This window comes from Bombus pascuorum, chromosome 5 (genome assembly GCF_905332965.1).
Source record: "Bombus pascuorum chromosome 5, iyBomPasc1.1, whole genome shotgun sequence".
NCBI lineage: Eukaryota > Metazoa > Arthropoda > Insecta > Hymenoptera > Apidae > Bombus > Bombus pascuorum.
This window is the reverse complement of record NC_083492.1, coordinates 3,892,501-3,910,056: the sequence shown is the minus strand read 5'-3', so window position 1 is coordinate 3,910,056 and position 17,556 is coordinate 3,892,501. Positions and strand designations below refer to the sequence as shown.

The 17,556-nt window shown below is 32.2% G+C and overlaps 1 protein-coding gene across 2 annotated transcripts in view; it reads left to right on the top strand.

Moving 5' to 3' along the window:
- LOC132906625 (RYamide receptor-like) overlaps nucleotides 1-17,556 on the top strand; it is a 45,626-nt gene that overhangs the window by 3,322 nt on the left and 24,748 nt on the right. Inside the window, exon 1 of one of the 2 annotated variants that reach the window (XM_060958969.1) lies at nucleotides 2,683-2,789. The exons of the other annotated variant lie outside the window; for it this stretch is intronic. The gene's annotated coding sequence lies outside the window, so the exon portion shown is untranslated. Of the gene's footprint in view, nucleotides 1-2,682; nucleotides 2,790-17,556 lie in introns of those variants that run through there. 2 annotated transcript variants of the gene reach the window in all.

Here is a 17,556-nt window from a genome sequence, read left to right as displayed (position 1 = left end):
CAGGATACAAGCTCACTACGCGCATCATAGACATAAGCAAGATTTTTATGGTTCTAAAGATATAGTTTAGTATAACTAAAATTGTAAGATCTAGATGGAAAATGTAGTGACAAACACTAAGCTACTCCTTAAAATTCCCTTTCGTAATAATTTAGTATGATAAACAACATGTTGTAATATAAAACAAAACAGTAACATAAGCCAAGTGAAAAAAGTTGCAAATAGCGTTGCATAAACGCAATGTTCAACTGTCATGATACTCAGGAAGAAAAAGAGGAAGAGGAAGAAAATGATCGAATGAAATTACTTATTAATATAAAACAACAACCAAAAAGCAAACGACACGTTCAGTTTAATCGTATTCACGTCATTTTTATACTTCATTCGCAATGAAACATTCAATGGAAGTTAAATCTCTTTCGCCATTAAATCCAACCTTACGGATTACTTGAGATAAATGCTTCTGAAACGAAGATCAGACTTATTCTATTATTATAAAAGCGTCCTCGAGATAATACGTGACATTTAACAGTTGCTACGTTAGTAGGTAAGAATAATGTTACGATAGAAAATAAATGAATGCATATGGGATTCATATATCTACAGTACAAATTTGCTTTTTAATACTTTAGAGACGGAGACAAATATTTTGTATTAGGTTATCCGAAAAGTTTCTTTCGTTTTATAAGAAAATAATAGACGCACAATGTTTTTTTGTTTTATATTAGTTTATTGAATTATGCACGAACAAAATAATAGAAATAGAACGCAATGGATCATACCTAATTTAATAAAATAATATAAAACAGAAATCGTTGTTCATCTATTATCGTCTTATGAAACGAAAGAAACTTTTCGAACCTAATAATTTTCTTTTATTGAGAAGGAAGAAACGCCACTGTCAGGGAAGATAATTCGCAAATGATTAGCAAATCTTAATCTTACCTGAAATAATTTTTAAGTCTTGTGTTCACAGATGTAAACGACATGCAACTATAAGATTCAAAATAAAATGAAATTCTGCATTAATCTTTCTATAGACTGTTATCTCTCTGTTTCTCTCTCTCTCTCACTTTCTCTTTTTTCTTCATTATAAAATCAGTCAATGTTTGGAAAACACCCAAGCAATTTCGTGATTCTTTGTGTTCACGTATTGTCGAGGTATCCGGTTTTCTCAATCGTGAATACGTAAGGCAAGCCGAGACCATAAACATTGATTAGCCGTGATAAAACGAAGAATAGGTGTACGTTTCTGATAATGTAAACACAAATAATAATTTTTCCGCAAGATTGCTCGTTAATTATCGATCGTAACAAATTACGTGATACAAGTGTCTTAAATGCGTTTATTTTATGAGGCAGAAATGAATTCTGTAAAATTGTAGGTTCTTGTAGAAGACAAGAATGAGAAGAACGCTAAAATTTAGTGGAATATTTGCGTACTATTTCTTCCTAGAAATAGTACGCGAAGACGATGAGTATTAAAATGGAAGAAAAAATGTTTGGGAAGTTGAATATCTCAGTTTTAAATGTGAATGGGGAAAAATTTGCAAAAAATAATGAAAATTTATTTTTGGCTAACTAATTTCGAAAAGTCAAGCTACACGCATACGTGTGTGTTGTGACAAAAAAGCAGGCGAATTTTATGCGAAAATTTTGTAAGAGAATTAAGAATAAAAATTTTGTGAACGCGCATCCGATAGAAACAAAAAATTCCATTTTAGCTGACATTTTCTGAGAATGTTCTACTTTCGTAAACAAATTTTTTCTGTGCTTGTGTCGTGATAGACGAACTTTTTTTAAAGCATCTCATTTTGTTTCTTTTTTCTTTTAATTAGGTCTTCATATACTACGTTTCAAATTACGTTCTCCTTGCTGACAACAAAAAGTACGATTAAAATTATTTTTTAAATTAATATAAGAGGAAAAGGAAGATTTAAAATTCTACATATGCAGGTATGCAAAATATATAATTTCAATGTTTTCGTTCTTAAATAAAATATCAAATAATCTTTAGTAAATAAAATATTTATTCGCTTAAACGAGTCATTATCTGTTTTGAAATCTTAAAACATTTAAGAAATTAGACGCGGTACATTTATTTAACACTTGAAAGGACAAAAAACTTGAATCGCGTATTTTGACAAATGTGGCTTAAACAGTTATTTTCCTTGTAATTTTGTTAAAATTCCTGCACGGAATATCGCGTGCTAGGACATGAAATATCTACGGTGATTGCTTTGTACATACGTATATAACGAATGTACACCAGTTCTGATCGATTGATTTAAATCGCGTGTGTTTATTTTGGACTTACTTTGATAAGTGGCGTACAGACACGCGTATCTTCGCCATATACCAAGTAATCAACGATGTTTCTAAAAAATAATACGTTTTCAAGGTGGAACTTTGAATATTTTTAATTGTTACAATCATTGATTAATAAATTAGTATCGAAAAGAAAATAATTAAAATGGTTTCGTAAGAATATTAAATCATGCAATTGATTCTTTTTTAGACGTATATAATAAAAATAATACAGCGTGTGTGTAAAGAATTTTAGTTCAGAATTTAAAGGTATGAGAACGGAGAAATTACGTGAATTCAGTTCACTGAATTCTATGCGAGGTTTCAAAATACACATATGGAACATTTCTCTGTCAACGTACGAGGTATAATTATATAATTAAAATAATATCTTCAGTATTTAAGTTACGACACATGCATATCTGAAGCATACTTGTACTCAACTTCTGCACACTCAACTTTCCTATACTACATTTAACAAGGTAATTCACATGCAAACAAAAAAATCCACTAGAAAGATGTACTATAAAACCAAGGAAAAGCATAAAAAAATGAATCGTGGATTTATTAGGAAAATATCTTTCTTCGAAAGCCTTTAAATCAACTTCAGCACATGCTACACATCTTCCAATTTATATTTCTCAAGCTCCATCTCTCGAGCTCTGAAAAAAAGGAATTAACGCTCTCTATCATCCTCTATCCTCATCAACACGCCATTCTCCTCAAACCGCACGCTGTTATATATGGTCAGACAAGTAATCTATATATCTCAAGATCCATCCCTCAAATTCTAAAAAAGATCAATTCTCTCCATCATAGTCTCTCCATTACATCCTATTACATACCACGGTACTCTCATACCTCATAAGGTTCAACACACTCATTACGTCACGAATCCGAGTCAGAAACCTCAAAAATATACAAACATGCGCTGCTATATAGTATATATAGCGATATTTTACTGATTTTGATTTGTTTGAAAGTTTGCTCCTTTTCTCAAATGTTTCAAAGAAAGTTTGTATTTGAGTATTCGAGAGTATTTGATAGTACACAATATTTTAGAGTCTTCTTACATGACTAGATTAATATCGTTATTGAAGTACAATTCACAAACTACAAATTATTAATATCAATTCAGATGCTGATAACAGAAAGTTATCATCAAGTCTGTTATAATGAAGTTCACAATTTCATGACTTAATTAAATGCAATATTTTTGCGATATAATTACAGATATGCTCGCAACAGAAGTGTGACACGATGAATATTTTGCTGAAATTAAAGATGCTAGGGCGTTCTTTTGTTTTCTTGGAAAAGAACATGAATAAAACTTCGAACGAAATCGAATTTCGTGCACATCCATCTATTTGATATAAAAAAAGATCTATGGCCTACAATTTACCACTCGTCAATTCGCTTACTTTATTAATTAGTAAATTATTATGCAAGAAAACCTAGCTTTGAAACTTGGTCGGCAGCAAACACATTTTATAGACACATACACGTACACACGCACATCTATTGGCAAAGAAACGTGCGTCTTACCAAAGCAGTGTACTTACTAGTCAGAACGCGCGTGATAGATCGAGGATGTTACATATTCATCTAGATAAGACGGTTCCTCATGATCTTCGAGCTGTTTGCACGCTCCTCGAAGATATCTACTATCACCAGGGTAGCTCAGATTGCGTCAAGAATAATGTTACACTATGAGAAGCATTAGCAAATATCGATCGTTTATCCTGGTTAGCCATCCCCGGTGTAATTTAGCGGCACGCGATATCTCGAGTGTTATGGTTACGCGTTAATGCCTGTCACGTTGCCGAGGTTTATGCAGTAGGTGCACGGATAATGCGGCGTGTAAAATTCACAAACTACCTGAACACGCGTGGAATCGATCACGTGTTGCGTTCAGCATTGTCCCTGAACTTAGAGCGGGTTCCATTAATTTGCACATTAACTAAAGGCAGCAAGAAGTCACTTGAACTATCACTATGAAAATCATAGTGGTGCAAGTCGGGAAATTCGGAAAATTTGAATTTAGTCACGTACCTCCGACCTCGTAAGTATCATCCCTTTAGTTTCATAATTAATTAAGTGCTAGCTTTATTTTTTACCGCGATACGTTTCCTTAACTTACATGTACTATGATTCTCAGACCTATATTTTTCATAAACAGCAATAGTTATTAAACAAGAAGAGACTTAATATTATATAAATTTAATAGACAGTTATAAACAAAATATTATTTTAAAAATTGTCTCTACAAATCGTGTCAAGTGTTGGATAAAGCTACATCAATCCATACCTTTTCTTAATGCTTTAATTTATGATTATGCTATATCGTTCCCACCTACTATAAGTACGGCGAGGATCATTTCATCTCACACGATGATTCTGAGTAAAATCCTAACGGGAAGTGAAGCAAAGAACGGCATCGTAGCTTGCATCGAAATTGTTTATTATATGAACATAGAACGTGAATGAACGAACGTAGGATGAAGAGACTTACCGTAATAGAATGAAAAGCTCTGAGGTGCCGTCGCTAGTATGAAAGAAGCTGCGTTCTTTCTTAGATTTGAAAGCGTCTATATGAAAGTAGCATGGCTGCACGAAGTGCATCTATTAAAAACTACTTCTTTACTTTCTGTCGTTCATTGTTAAATATACTGTTTTTTATGCAAAGCATAATGATCGGAGAAAATTTAGAAAAACTAGGGAAAGGATGTAGAACTTAGATGTGACGCAAAGGTGATGTGACAAATGACACTTAGTGATGCAAAATCAGTATACAATTATTTTTCATCCACGATAAAATTTAGTTATCAGTGTTATAAAGTGTAAAACATTGTGTCCAGCGTTCGGAAGCATTAATCTCCCGTTTCAGCTCGTCGATATATTGTGAGACGTTTAAAACCTAAAAATTCTATCTCAGATACTGTACAGACAAGTAATCGATCTCGCTAGAAAATCAGTACATTTTATAATCTAATGACTTTTAAATGAAATAGAATGAAAAATTGTATTTTATGAATTAAATGTGAAATACACAGGCGATTGTACACTTTTGTAAAAAAAAAAATGGTAATTGCTGAATATTTTGCATTTATCATTTGATGCAAATAATATATAAAATGTTATGTGTAATAATATGTATGTGACATGTAATACATCATATTATCAGTTTTTAAAATGTATCTACGTAATGTATGACGTAATGATACTAAAACATATTACATCCGTAGAACTTTCCTTGTGTGTACACCAAAAGAGGATTACATCTTGCTTTTCATTATTAATAATTCCCATCGTTAAGGATATTTGCAACTTTCGTCGTAGATTAAATTCGTACAAAGTTATGTAGGTAAATAGCTTCTGTAAATTCTGGTCTACGTTGCAGTATGTTTAAGTAAATCTAGCCATTCGTTAATAAACTAGTTAAACAAGTATCTTCTGCTCTGGGAGATCTTATTTCTTTAATTCGCTTGTATTAAGAATTATTTAAAGAATATTACATTATTTCGTACCATTTTACAGCAGAAGAAAATTGAAGGTTTGTTTAATTTCGTTTCAGAATTCTGGAAATTCTGCAGTCTCTCTGTCGTTAAATGTTGTGAAATTATTCATCGAAAATGTCACACTATCACATATCGTAACACGTCGGCTTTGAAACGTCGGACGAAGCTATTGCTGATAGTTACATATCAGCCAGTCGCAAAATTTCAGTATACCTAAACGAAGTAAAATTATTTCGGAACTCCCCTTGCCATTTCTAATTATAAATTTCGTTGCAAGTAAATTAACCAAAATGTTTATTAAAAATACTTTGTCGTCTCTATGTATAAATTTGTGCAAACGAATAAAGATCATGTTAAAATAAAATCGTGTGACTGAGTGAAATGAAAATCTTGTCAAAATTTGTTTAATCGTCTCTGATTACAAATTTTAACCGAATAAAGTGAAATTGTTAACATTGTTAAAAATAACCTTTCCATCTCTAACTGCGAATTTCAATACGAGTTGAAGCAAAACTCTTGTTGAAAAATATCTTGCCATTTCTAACTACTATATACGCTTGGACAGATAATATATGTACGCTAGTAACCATTATTTTTTCTTTATTCTACTTCGGAATTCAGAAGTTGTAGTTCGGAGTCGGATTTACCTCAGATTTTGGTAGAGGCAGTAAGTTCGAGAAGTACAAGTGGAAATCACTCACTAAATCAGACTGACCAAGACGAGACTTTGGAAACTTCCAAGCACTGAATAGCGGGAAGCGTCTAATCGTCAGACGAGGAAAGTTGGAGTAACTTTATATAACAATGTGAAATTTATATGGAACACATTTAATGACAGAATGAAATTTATATGGAGCAGATCTATGTGACAATGTATTTTCAATGTATTCTAGTTTCGTGATGGTACAAATAATCACGCACGTTTTAGAATCGTTCCGAAACAAAATATTAATTCTTACGCTTGTTCTGACGATACAATAATTACGCTATCCTACAAATATAGCGATCTTGTGTCATACCCACGCTTTATAGTGATCTACGATGACCCTACTCGTATTTAAGGTAGAAGTTGCAATAAATATAGGTACGAGCTAGGAATAGCACCTGATAAATAAAATAACGCGGTGATTCGACATTCGTCGCATCAACCAAACATCCCTGCCGAAATCGATCCGAATGAGGAGACACACAACGTCTTAGTCCATCGCAACACCTAAGAGTTTACGGCGAGGGACATAGACCGAGAATTTGCCCCTGTATTGAATATTAGATATCAACAGCGTTCGGTTTCATCGCAAATTCAGTTACGACCTCGTATCATTTTCCTGAAAATCAAGCAACAAATGCTGATACTTCTTCCGATAAAATTTATACGCTCCAAGATGTGGCCAGAAAGTGCAAACGGTCGACTGCGTATTCGTATCGTAAAATCGTTACAGACCAACCGATAATAACCTGCTACATATATGGGACGAGACATCAGATGCTGGACTATTCTGTAACATTCTACACATATATTAAGGATAGAGAAGACAGTAAGAGCCAATTCACACCCTCCAGTACGTGACCAGAGGATGGAACGAACGGCTGCCTGAGTTCTTCTCACAAAATGGTTACGAAGGAGCCATTGGTATCACGTCGCTTGTGCGGAACAGTAACCCAGATGCCGGAACCACTCAGTAAAATCCAAACGCAATTTACGATCAACGGTGTTCTACTAAAATAACCGCAACTTAATTTTGAACTTCTAATGTTAGGCGAAACTTTTATCCAACAAAATTTTACGCTACAATAGACCAAAATTATACAGAAACTGATAGCTACCTCGAGCAAAGAAGCTGCAAGAATATCGCTCGCTAATATCGTATCGTGTCTTGTCTAATATTTTGAACGGTTCATCGCTTTAATTTTACCTTGACTACTATACTGTTCACTGAGCGTCATACATATTCGCACGGCGCATGTGAAGATCTCGTCTTGGCAGCGCCACGGTTTGTGCTTGTGCCTCCTCGGTTCGAGGCGCGTACACAGCAAGGAGACGGAAGACGTTTCGACTTCCGTACCACATCGATTGTAACTTCCTGTCTATGCACCGTATTTCCCCTTGAAGTAGTGCTCTTATCGAGATCGCTTCTAGCGTGTTCGCGTCAGGCTCGCATCGAACTCCTCGGAACGATTAGCGAACCACATCCTTCTCGTCATCTCTTCGATTCTTCTGAAGGATCGCGCGAATTATCATCGTGGCGAGGCAGCCGTCTTGAGTACGACACATTAACGATCGATGGATCTTTACCTGTAACTGGTACAGTTACACGCTCTTGAGAAAAAAGAGAAAAACGTAAATCAAAAATGTGAAATTACTTGGATCGCAATTACAAAATCGACAGAGTTATCATACGATTGCTGAATTTACGATAAGAGGAACAATCTACGCAAAACTATTTTTCGAATCTCATTATTGATATTTTCAGTCATACTGTTATTTTATTCTTGGAAATAGAACGATACATAAATTTAGCATTCATTGTGATTTTTAAGATCCTGAAATATTTAAAACAAACCAAAAATACTATAATTGCAATATTACATGGAAAAGTATAATAAAAAGTTAAATTTGCAATTTCCTAGTCACTGATATGTGATTTATTATAATCTCTAGCATTATTCCGTTTGTTTCGTTTCATAATTAATTCTACCACTTATCGTAATATATTCCAGCTGCTTGTAAAACTTATGATAATGTGTAAGCTAATAAACATTCCATTCTGACCAATATACTAATGAAACCGATACATACATAGTTGCTGATTTCTCTAGTTCAGGAATCCTTTGAACTGCGTCTCGTTGAATGGTAAAAGCACAGCGCTTAATGCACAAAGCATTCTTGTTCCGAACCGAGACTTCCGAGTCAAAGATATAGAAACAAAGTAGCTGGTCGACTTCTCGTGAATGTTGGTCCATAGCTGCCAAAAGTATCGGAAAGTTACAAGTTCGCCCGAGTTTCGAAGAGAATGTATAAACACGGCGAGCAAGAAATATGCTTCAACGTGGAGAATGCGGAAATTTTTCAAGATCGTGTCAGCGAGACATGGACTCGTCCGCGAAGCTTCTGTTTTCTGGAAGGATATTTTAGCGATCGTTACAAAGAAACAAATCGAGTCTAAAATAATGTCGAGTACAAAATGCTGAAAAATTCACGTTTAACGCGAAGATAAATCGTCTTCGTTCTCATGCCAGAGCTTCGGCCAAGAATTTGAAGATTAAATATATTGTAACAGTTTGTTGCTGGCGTTCTATGAAATAAAAAGGAAGAGAGGTTAAGTTAAAGCTTACATTTTCTTGATAAATTTATAATGCCTGTTCATTCGTGCTAATGTTGTTCGAGTAAAATGCAGCTTGTTGAGCACTCGTGTACGATTTACAGATTAAGGTTGAGTATTTCAAATGAATGTTTTATCATTGAAGTTACAAGAAAACGAGTAAATATTTATAAATAAGTTCCTATCGATTTCCCAATTTTCAGTTTATTTTATTAATTTAATACATAATGTTATAATGTTATACCACATAAATTGTAATATAAAATATGATTTCAAATATACAAAAATAAAATTTCATTAGTTAGTAGTAGTTTGGTTAAATAGAGTTTTAATATCTTTTCGACTTGCCTTTAATGAATAAACACAAAAAATTTAATAACATACTGTAAACTTTTAATATTTATTATATATTTATTATATATTATATATTTAATATTATATATTTAATATTTATTCAATCATTAGCTAATGTCGAATACAAAAGAACAATGTACAAAGAAGGGCTATGAAACATTTTTGTGTAAATATATTTGTTTTTCCTTTATATACTTCTTCGCAATTTCTTAAATAAAATCATTTATCCTAATTTACCAATAATAGTAATATTTATCAAAATAACTAAACGAACAAGTGTTACTAATGTTATTAATGTTACCAAACTTACCAATGTATCAGAAATCAATAGAAAGGGTCAGCATGGAAAGAAAAGTTTACACGTGTCGAAATTATGTGAGGCGATATTTTGTCCGACATGTGGGGAATGAAAAGGTGTTAGGAAGAAAAGCCCCTGCCTGCGTCTCATTAACTATGTAGATCTGTCGGTTGTTTAAACTACCATGGATTTCAGTATCGCTCCATAGAAAGGACACAAAAATATCCGAATTTCGTAGCACGTGGGATTAAAGCGTCGAGGGTGGTTAGCAGAGCTGTCACTGTCGCCCAGTTATACGTGTACCGTTATTCGAATTCAGCTTTTCTTTAGCTACTTCATTGTACAATGCTTTCCATGAATAGAAAACACGATATATGTGTCAAAGCATTATTCTTTTTATTCCGTTTGATGATACGTGTACCTTAAAAAATGATTAATACATTCTCTGCTATCGTATCGCTATTCTTTGCATTTTATTAATTGCTAATATAAAAGAAACATAATTTGTCTGTTATTTTTGTAACATTTTATTATCTATATTTATTATAGACATTTTAATCTTTTACCAGAAAGATCTTTGTTTCACATAGAAATTTTTTGCAACATTCCGATTACCGTTTTGTTTCTCTACTCTCTGCCCTTTTTATCGAAACGCATAAATTCTGGAATAAAATAATTACGGCAGCAACATTACTTCCAATTAGAATTAACTCGATAATAACAGCTAAACGATAAATGTATTTATTTTCGGTACAGCTGGACTTCAATCTTAATTTATTATGCCTTTGTTTCACGAAAACATCAGAACAGAATCTACTTCCATTATTAATAATTAAGAAAATAATATTTTCCTGTCAAAAATTTGCAATTCGATCCTGGAAGAATAATTTTTAAATAGAGAAGAAAATTTTTAGATAATTAAAAACTGAAAATTATCTAACAATTTGATGTCTCTCTTTTCTCACTAATTGCATGTTTCTCGCAGTAAACAGGTCGGAAAATTACATTTCATTGGAATTTCAGAAATCCAAGAACGGTGAACTGGTAAAATACAATAAGTAGATGTAAATCCACTCGACGATTTAATACGACCACATTGGTGTACGTACCATTTTCTCGACCGGACTAATAGGCGCTAGTTCCGGATGAAAATTGAATTTATGTGGAAAGTTCCACCGCAACGAATGTAATTCGCGCACCTCGAGTCACCTTAACCGATCGTTTCCACTGGAATTCAATAACACGCTACCCCGGATCGATATACATGAACAAAAGAGAAAAATAGTGTGTATAAAAATTTAAAAAATTCTTTACTGACACGATCAATTTTACGAAAAATAATTGATATTTGATTTACGAGCCTGTAACCTAATTCTTATATCCTTTTAAATAAGTTTAAAGGTAATAATAATTTTTAAGAAAGAAAGAAACGAGATGGTGCAGTGAAAAAATGATACAAATCCACTTGTTCCAGAAGTGAATGGTTGTGATAATGTGCTTGTTAAAATAATTATGTAACTGAGCAGATATCGGAATATTAAAAAGTTTACAATATTTAAAAAGGAACCAGAAAAACAGCAAAGGACGAACAAGAATGTATCTAATAGAAACGCAAAAATATAATTTCAGTAAGAAAGTACTTTAATCGTACGATTTCTCTGCATTAATTTTACAACGTCATTTGACTGGAAAACGTTGCAGGTAGAAAGAACTTTTGTCCCACTTCACCTCATTTTTAGTTCCATTTAATGGAATGTCATGTCAGACGACAGATAATTCCTCTGAAATAATAGAATAAATCTACTTGGGCACAAGTTAAGAAAGAATTTGAATCACTTGTGGTAACTAGAACGACTTCTAAAATTGGAACAACGTTATAGACTCAGTGGAGATTAGTTTCTCTTATCTAAAATAGTATAATTATTCACATACTTATAAAAATTAATATTATTTCTTGCCTTTCATATTAATAAAAGTCGTTCGAATTATTCTTATATAATTCTCAGACATCGTCTAGTAAAATAATTACGCAATAATTATTTAATATAAAAGATTAGTAATTATTAAAAATGAGTTAATAATAATTGTTTGTAAATTTTCCAAAAGCGTAATTAGATTGTAAAGAAATTATACTTAAACGTAAAAGATTGCCCTCACATTTTCATACATGCCATCAAAAAGTGCAACCTGATAACATCTAAGCGAAACAATCAACCTTATAGTTGAGTTAAGTGTACACTTTTATAACGTAGTAGGAAATTGGCAAGGTAGTTTCTTTGAACGAGATCGGTTTTCAAATTGCGAACATGCAATCCTCGAGAATTTGCGTTTCAAATACCAGGGAAAAAGGGATCGTTCTATATCCGTAGTGGAAAAGTTAGAAAAGTATTCCCGTAACTACGAATACGTTGAGTTAGATTAGTCGAAATTGGAATTAAACTCTCACTTAACATTATTTCCGGTGGACGATGAAATTGTAATTTTGATCCGATAGCGAGCAAGTTCGAATTTGCAGTATCCATATCGGCCTATGATAAATCCCATTGAAACGTTCTACCATTTTCGAAGAGGAATTGATAAAGTTTGCAAGGATATTTCTTGACGGCGGAAACTTCTCTTTCTTCGTATAAATACGATCTTTCTTTCACCTTAGGAAATTACATTCATTTGATATTTCCTATATAAAATGAAAGATATATCGCTCTAGTTGATTATATTTATTTCTATATTCTAGAAAATTATGAATATGTTAAGTAGTTGCATCCTTTTTTGTTTTTCTGTAATATCAAAAGTTATAATTGACGAGTATTCATGACGAATAAAAAGTAGCGAATAGTGTAAAACTTTTCTTTTGTACAACTTACGCTACACATTCGTACGATTAACAAGGGAATATAAGAGACAAACTTTACCAAGGAAACACACATTTTATTGGAATATTATACGTAATGCGAAATAGAAATTTCGCTTCTCCACGAGTTTAGTAACAGCTTATGAATTTTTTTTCTTCCTAACAACTTTTTCGTACAACATTTCTATCATCGATGGATAATGAGCTTACATGTAACTCTGTCAGACAACCACTGCCTGGATTTCGTTGTTTTCAAAGTCTCGCAGGAATTACACAGGATTAAATAACGAAATTCTTAAATTAATTAAAGAAGTAGTATTTGTTCATAAATTAATACTGCATACAATAAATTAATTAAATTAATACAAACACAATAAATTAATAAGAGATCGTTTATATTATAAAATAACAATGGGAAAGTATCCATTGTTGCTATGTTGTTATCAAATATTTTGAATAATGATAAAATGATAGAGAGATGTTCCTATTATTGGACATTTACAATTATGACACATACAATTATTACGACGAATATCGCTGAATGAACCTTCAGCCTGCCATTCGCGTTATTCGGCTAAAAATCTTTGACGCAAAGCTATTATTGAAATGTCTAAACGCAAACAGATGATTCCAAAAGCATGTTCAAACGTCTATCAGGAAATCGATATGACTGCTCCATCGAAATGTACTTTCGCGTTCGACATACTGTAGATGTGTATCACTGGAACTCTTTCCATTGATTTATCAAAGTGTATTTTACCGTTGAACTATATATATATCTACGGAAAAATATCTTATATGATGTTCTCGCATGACTTATTTTTGACGAAATAAGTATTATTTCAGGCTCTCGTTTGTTCTTCTTTCTCAGAGAACGAAAAGAATACTGCATATAGAGATATTTAAATTTCTATTTATTTTTAGCGTGGAAATAAAAAGATTCGATACATTTAATTTATCCGCTGCATCTGGAAACGAAGCTTCATCTATATTTAAATTCTGCTTTATTATTATTGAAAATTTATGATTGGTATAAAAATAATTCTCTTTAAATTTACTATTTCGAAATTTTCTTCTCGCGAAAAAAGAGAGAAATCTTTTTACTGAATCTCGTGAAACAATATTAAAGATTCATAGATTATCGAAAATCCTGAAAATGGAAAAGAAAGTTTCGAGAGGAATGCGTTTAAAGTTTGCAGATTCAGCTTTCATTTCGAAGATTTCATTCACTTTATCAAGAAACTTTGCATGTACACTTGCAATTTTAATTATAACTTCATTAGTTTTCGGAATTTCCTGATGAAACCTATCGAGAATATTCTTCATACTACAGAGATTACGTTATACTATAGAATACTCTCTATATTATATTTAAACTAATCCTATGCTATATATAATTGAATAAATAGAAAAAAATAAGGAAACATCAACTTTTCAGAATTCATAAAAAGACTAAATAGAATCTATTACATATCTATTACGATAGAAATATCGCTCCAAAAATACCAAAGAAATGGAAAATAAAAAGAAATTCATATAATTTAAACTGATGCAACTATATTATACAAATTCAGAGCAAATGCAGTTAAAACGACAAAGGATGGTTTCATCAGACGAATCTCGATGGAATTTGTACGTCGGTACAGTACGAATGATGATACTTTCCAACTCATCGGTTGTACAAATATTTGCTAAATAAGTTTCCATGAATGCTAATCGAACCTGCCTCGTCCCGACAAAATAAAAAAGAATTGAAATTATATCAAGCAGAAGGTAAATTGACAAACTGGAGAAGCTTGAACGAATTTTTTTCCACGATGAGAATACAATGAAGAAAAATCTATGATCGTTTTAGAGGATCACGTGAAAGAAATCAGAAGGAAAAATCTGCCGTTGCTATAAAAAGAAGATTTAGTGAAATGTTGCTTTCGTCTTATCTGCATGTCGTTATAGGCAAGTTTTAAGCTTGGACAGTGATGGATTCGAAGGAGGTCGATTCAAGATTTGTTCACAGATCTGTCTTTTCCACGCTATGATATTTCTTACGATATAAGGAAGGAAAAATTCGATCTTATTACACGCTAATACCTGTGTTTCGATGATAAACGATATATTGCGTGTATTGAAACCAGAAATGTCCGCTAAATTTTCCAATTAGGTTTCGGGTCAAATGTTAATATTTAGTGATTTATCGTGTAACACGTGTAACAACGAGTATTTTTTACATACAAACGATAATTGACTTTTTATCTAGGTATAAGAAGATGCAATAAATTTTTCGAGAAAATATCAAATATTTCTGTATATAAGTACGTACATATATATGATAATAATATATGAGTAACATTAATAATAAAAAGAAGTTTGCAATAATAAATATAAAATATAATTGAATTTTTATTTAGATTCTTAAAATATGCACATGTAAGAAAAAGGACGCTTGATCCTGATATTGGACTATCGAACAGAATATTTTCAATCTCAACCATAAGTGGAGAAATGGACAAGTCAAAAATTCAGAAAATTGCCGATACATATATTGAAAATAGTATTGGGTCGACCGAAAAGTTCGTTCCGATTTACATTTCGATTCGATATACATTTACTGAATTATATATGAGCCATTTTGTTCCACAACCATTCTCCATCCTTCACGCAACTTGAATATTCCATTCCTCCAGAACCTTTTCCTTCCGAAGGATTTTCAACAAAAAAATTTTCTATACGATCTTTCATGTCGGCCAAATTCCTTAAAAATTGGAAGGAAGTTTTCAGGCAACTCAGTATATGCAAAGTTTCACGGCAATTAAAGTGAGTGCCATAATGAAATTTAAAGAAAATGTACAGGTGTAATATTTTTATATAATATTGTTTATTAGATAATATCATTTCTTTATTCGTTGTTACGAAACGACACTTGAAAATATATGGAGTTAGAAGTAAAAATTGCTTGCTTAAGATGTAAATTTATATAACGTACGGGATGGAAAAATAAAGTAAAATATTTTAAAGTTATTTTGCAAGCAAAATTTTGTCGGTTTTCACGGAGAATGAACTTTCACGTAGGAATAAAACACTAGCGCGGGTGGCGTGGTTATAATAAATTCGATTGACGTGTAAAAATATTGAAAAATCCTAGAATAAAGCAAAAAGCCATAATAATTTAATGTAAAAAATTCATTTGATCGAACGAATTCATAATGCTGACTTTAAAGCGTTTCATCCACAATATTACACTGATTCAGGATTGCAACGTTCAAAATATGTCAGAATGTTATAAAAGAAGGCGGCTATTCTTATCGGTTTTAACTTGAATGTAAATCACCGTGTAGATCATTAGATGGTCCCCTCGTGTGATAAAACGATAGAAGAAAAATTCTCAGGAGAAAGTGGTAATTGACTCCCCAGTCAATTTATCTGGACATAGCGTGGGTATGCATACAAACTTAAGAATCAACAAATGCTCGATATATGCAAACTACATACATTTTAACAAAAAGTATACCGTCAACAAGACAGATTGAAATTGAAATGGCCCTACTTCCTAGTATCGTATATCTTCGTAGAATGTATGTACGTAGAACATTTGACCTTTGATTCTTGACGCCTCGAGATACATGCATCTAGCACGTTCATCGTTATCTATCATCTTTATAGAACGATATTTTATCCTAAAATTGCAACGATGAACACGTAGCGTTCATCGATTCATTCGTAACAAGCTTATGAAATTCATGGGCAATTTTACATTTTGTCATATACAGGTTGCTCGTTGTAACAATTATCACTGCACTACAGATGTTTAAAAAGTTAAACGTTTAATTAAATTTAATTCTCGTTTAATTGAAAATTTCATTTCTATAGAAATAAATAAATATATAAATAAATTTCGCTTTAAATTTAATTGACAATTGATATCGTGATAGTTGTATCATGAATTCTATAATCCCAAGAGAAAAAGTAAGTAAGCAAGTAAGTAAATAATTTATCGCACCATCTGTATTAATTATATTTCAATGTTTTCGAATATAATGCCAAATATTAATCCCAAGACGAAATATAATGGCAAAATAAGATAACAAGAAACAGATATGTGTGACGATATAAAAGAGATAGAACTGCGAACAATAAGTAGAAAGACGAACGAATAAGAGAGTAATAAATAATGAACGAGTCTATGGAAGAAATAGAAATCGTATATGTGTAGAATTTCGAATAAATCGAATATCAACATAAAGAATGTATTATATTTTTATACTTCTGCATTTTTATGTGGCGATTTACCCATATTCAATCATTCCGGTGTAAAACAAATCAAGCAGTTCCTGAGAATACCCTTGGTACGTGGTACAGCACAAAAACGAAAATATCGTTTCCATTTCCGGATCTTTTAGGAAGAGAATCCTCTGACCTATCGGATATAGCCATCGATAAGCTTGATCCAACTATCTAGGACATTGACTAATTTTTGCTTCGTTAATTTTTCATAGCTATTCCTTTTAACTTATCCCCTTTAACGAGAAATGGAAATTTCGATTTAACGTGAAGCACCTTCATCGTCTTGCCTTACCTGTTTTCTAATAAATTCTCGAGTAAACAATTAAACATTGTTATCTGTAACAGCGTATCTTTTTTAAAATATTCAAACCTTGACTTAATTCAAGATAGAAATATTCAAAACTTGACTCGATATTACAAGATAAATGGTTAACCAAAGATGGAAATTTAGATTTTGGATAAATGTTGATACGATTGATCGTATTTCTATCTGTGTTTCGACCCATAGATTACTGGCTTATGAAAGATACATACTGACCCAACACCAATGAAACGAAAATTTGCACATCAAACGCAAGATTAACTGCTATTATCTCTTCACACAGAGCCCGGTATAATTTATAGAGTGGC